The sequence below is a fragment of the Sinocyclocheilus grahami genome, unplaced genomic scaffold (genome assembly GCF_001515645.1).
Source record: "Sinocyclocheilus grahami isolate Dianchi unplaced genomic scaffold, SAMN03320097.WGS_v1.1 scaffold1593.1, whole genome shotgun sequence".
NCBI lineage: Eukaryota > Metazoa > Chordata > Actinopteri > Cypriniformes > Cyprinidae > Sinocyclocheilus > Sinocyclocheilus grahami.
Window position 1 is genome coordinate 4,174 of NW_015506772.1, and position 4,537 is coordinate 8,710.

General features: G+C 44.4%; 2 protein-coding genes across 2 annotated transcripts in view; both read left to right on the plus strand.

Annotated features, from left to right (window-relative positions):
* The first annotated feature begins 1,943 nt into the window (after positions 1 to 1,943).
* LOC107571428 (phosphatidylinositol 4,5-bisphosphate 3-kinase catalytic subunit alpha isoform-like) overlaps positions 1,944 to 4,537 on the plus strand; it is a 5,048-nt gene continuing 2,454 nt past the window's right edge. Inside the window, exon 1 of the mRNA XM_016257753.1 lies at positions 1,944 to 2,263. The gene's annotated coding sequence lies outside the window, so the exon portion shown is untranslated. The remainder of the gene's footprint in view (positions 2,264 to 4,537) is intronic.
* The window catches only part of LOC107571432 (phosphatidylinositol 4,5-bisphosphate 3-kinase catalytic subunit alpha isoform), a 25,098-nt gene continuing 23,484 nt past the window's right edge, over positions 2,924 to 4,537 (plus strand). The window contains exon 1 of the mRNA XM_016257759.1: positions 2,924 to 2,974. The gene's annotated coding sequence lies outside the window, so the exon portion shown is untranslated. The remainder of the gene's footprint in view (positions 2,975 to 4,537) is intronic.

Below are 4,537 nucleotides of genomic sequence, written 5' to 3' on the forward strand. Positions count from 1 at the left end.
CACACACACACACACACACACACACACACACACACACTCACATACACACACACACACACACACTCACATACACACACACACACACACACTCACATACACACACACACACACACACTCACATACACACACACACACACACACTCACACTCACACTCACACTCACACACACACACACACACTCACACTCACAGACACTCACAGACTCACACAGACACAGACACAGACACACACACACTCACACACACACTCACAGACATTCACAGACACACACACACACACACACACCATTTGTTTGGAGTCTCAGTCAATTCTGGCTCTTGTTTCAGACTGTTTTTAAAGATCATGTTGAATCTTTCTGTTTATGCGCATGTCTTTGCTTAAAGGAATAATCCATCCAAAAAAGGATCATTCTGCCTTTCCAAACCTATGGAACATGAAAGAAGATATTTTGAAGAATGCGTGAGCCAAATAACATTGTCTTTACATGTATGGACAAAAAACCACATTAAACCACCGTTAGCAAACTCGGACGATGATACAGCGCAGCAAATTAATTGAGTTATATTTTACTATACGGGGTTTACTGGGACACAGGAAGTGTCCTCATAAACCATATATACCAGAACAGGCACACACACACACACTCACACTCTCACACACACACACACACAGACACTTACACACACAGACACTCTCACACACACACACACACAGACACTTACACACACAGACACTCTCACACACACACACACACAGACACTTACACACACAGACACTCTCACACACACACACACACAGACACTTACACACACAGACACTCTCACACACACACACACACAGACACTTACACACACAGACACTCTCACACACACACACACACAGACACTTACACACACAGACACTCTCACACACACACACACACAGACACTTACACACACAGACACTCTCACACACACACACACACAGACACTTACACACACAGACACTCTCACACACACACACACACAGACACTTACACACACAGACACTCTCACACACACACACACACAGACACTTACACACACAGACACTCTCACACACACACACACACAGACACTTACACACACAGACACTCTCACACACACACACACACAGACACTTACACACACAGACACTCTCACACACACACACACACAGACACTTACACACACAGACACTCTCACACACACACACACACAGACACTTACACACACAGACACTCTCACACACACACACACACAGACACTTACACACACAGACACTCTCACACACACACACACACAGACACTTACACACACAGACACTCTCACACACACACACACACAGACACTTACACACACAGACACTCTCACACACACACACACACAGACACTTACACACACAGACACTCTCACACACACACACACACAGACACTTACACACACAGACACTCTCACACACACACACACACAGACACTTACACACACAGACACTCTCACACACACACACACACAGACACTTACACACACAGACACTCTCACACACACACACACACAGACACTCACACACACACACACACACACTCACAGACATTCACAGACACACACACACACACTCACACACACACACACTCACAGACATTCACAGACACACACACACACACTCACTCACTCAGTCACTCACACACACAGCCTCACACTCACTGCATCTCTCCATTAAATTAGAACAGTCACTGATGATCTCATATCAAACACAATGTGTGTGTGTGTGTGTGTGTGTGAGCAGTAAGTCAGAGCTGCTTCCTGTTGCTGCACTAGGACAAAGAGAGAGAGAGAGTACAGGACACACACAATAATAATAATAAATACACACACACACACACACACACACACTCAGATATGAGGTTAGAAAACAGGAAATATGAACAATAGACCGGCAAAGCCAAACCTGTGTGTGTGTCTGAGTTGTGAGCATTCTGTGCTTGTGTGAAGTTTTCACTGGATTTAAGTTGTTAATGGTGCGTTCACACATTAAGAGCATTTGCTGTCAGATTGTATTGAGGTGAGTGAGTGTGTGTGTGTGTGTGTGTGTGTGTGTGTGTGTGTGTGTGTGCGAGAGGAAGTGATCATTGTTCCTGTACAGACAGAATGAAGAGGGAAACGCAGATCCTGAGAAAATCCAGAGGAGTTTGAGTGTGAATCTCACATGATCCTGACGGACAGACGATGATGATGATGATCTGCACACAGAGACAGACAGACGGCCGGTGAGTAACACACATACACAGACTCACACACACACACACACACACATACATACACACACATACACACTTTAATGAAATGCTCGGTTAATTACACAGCAGTCTGTTAGTGAAGGACACAATGAAAGAAAGGGATTAGAGGAAAAGAGGTCAACAGATTTTAATCTTCATATAGATGAGAGAAAAACAGTCATCTGTTAGATCACATCTGCTGAACCACAGACAAACAACACACACACTCACGCACTCACACACACACACACACACACCCCTTGTTACAAGTTACATGTACTTACACAGGTATATTGTTAAGGCTAAGAACTTAATTTGGACAACTTTTGTCGCTATAAAGGAAATTTTCTCAATATTTAGATTTTTTTGCACCCTCAGATTCCAGATTTTCAAATATTGTCCTCTCCTAACAAATCATACATCAATGGAAAGCTTTCAGATGATGTAATTTTGAAAAACTGATTCTTATGACATCACTCGTGCACATTGCGATTCATTGTTCTCCGGTAACGGGACAAATATGCTGAGAGAGAGAGAGAGAGAGAGAGAGAGAGAGAGTGTGTCTGTGTGTGTGAGTGTGTGAGAGAGAGAGAGAGAGAGAGAGAGAGAGAGAGCGCGAGAGAGAGAGAGAGACCGGTGGGCAACACTGAGGAGGAGGAGGAGGAGGATGAAGGCGTTGTTCACCGGGATGCGGGTGTGACGGTGGGTTTGTGTTTCTCTGTCTGTCGGTGTTTGTCGTGATTGATTCGGAACACAATCTCTCTGTTTCTGTCAAACATGACGGTTGTCTGTTGTTGTGAGATCCGCTGACACGAGAGGCTCGTGAAACAGTAACAGTGCTGTATACTGCTGTCAGTGCTGATGTTACTGTAACACTGCATGCTGCTGTCAGAGCCACCCGATATTATATTCAGGCTACATGGTCATGCAGCACTAGCTTTTGTCAGCCGCTGTGATTTCTCTGCATGTTTCTGTGGTGATGGAGATGTACAGTATTTACAGTATTTACAGTAACTCGTCTCAGATGCTCTTTGTGCCGCTCACAGCTGCGCGTGCCCGTGTGCGCGCCCCCGCTCGGATCAGAACAAAAGAGCTGCAATAATATCTCATCATAACAGATTATACATATCATAACATCAACCAACCAGTCTGGAAGTTTAGAATCGTTTTCCTCCGTTTAAGCAGCGATAAGAGCAATAATGTGCTGGTCAGATTCATTTAATCCTGTAAAGCCTGACATATCAAATCATAGTCAGAAATATATATATATATCAGTGAGAGCTTTCTAACAGTGCAGCAGATACTGATATTAAATGCTCTAAATATTAGTCGTGGCTCTGTATCTCCAGCAATAATAAGATGAGAGTGAAATGCTCCAAACATATAATGCAGTGATTGAGAGCTGAAGAAATAAAGGCTCCTCAGAAGATGTGAGATGTTCTGGAGGCTTGTGAAGATCATTCCTCCGCTGAGGAACAGTGAAAGTAAAGCTTCTGGAAACAAACGCTCCTCAAAAGATCCTGAGGATCAGATTTGAGACTCTAAAACATGATTGATGGAGAATCAAGTAAAGCTGAGCTGCTTCAGTGCAGTAAGTGTTCATCTGGAGATATTACTGCAGTTATTCTGACCTTTACTTGATCAAAATCAGTCCAGATCTGACACGAGAAGCTCCAGCTGAAGCTGTTACACTGAAAGAGCTTTACTGGAGAAACACTCTAAACTACTGTTAAAGGCAGTTCATTATTGAATTCAGTTCAGTTTAAATAGTATCTGTGCAATCAAGTCCACGATATCGCTGGAAATGAAGTGTCCCCAACTAAGCAAGCCAGAGGCGACAGCGGCAAGGAACCAAAACTCCATCGGTGACAGAATGGAGAAAAAACCTTGGAAGAAACCAGGCTCAGTCGGAGGCCAGTTCTCCTCTGACCAGACGAGACCAGCAGTTCAATTCCAGGCTGCAGCAAAGTCAGATTGTGCAGAGGACTCATCTGGTTCCTGTGGTCTTGTCCCGGTGGCCGTCTGAGACAAGGTCTTCACTGGGGATCTGTATCTGGGGCTCATCTAGTTGTCCTGATCTCCGCTGACATTCAGGGCTGTAGAGGTCCTCTCTAGCAGCTGATCCACCATCTGGTCTGGATACGTACTGAATCCGGGTGAATGCAGTCACCATCTGATCTGAATACAGACTGGATCTGTTGGCTACGGTGACCTCGGAATAAGAGAGAAACAGACTAATATTAGCATAGATGCCATTCTTCTAAC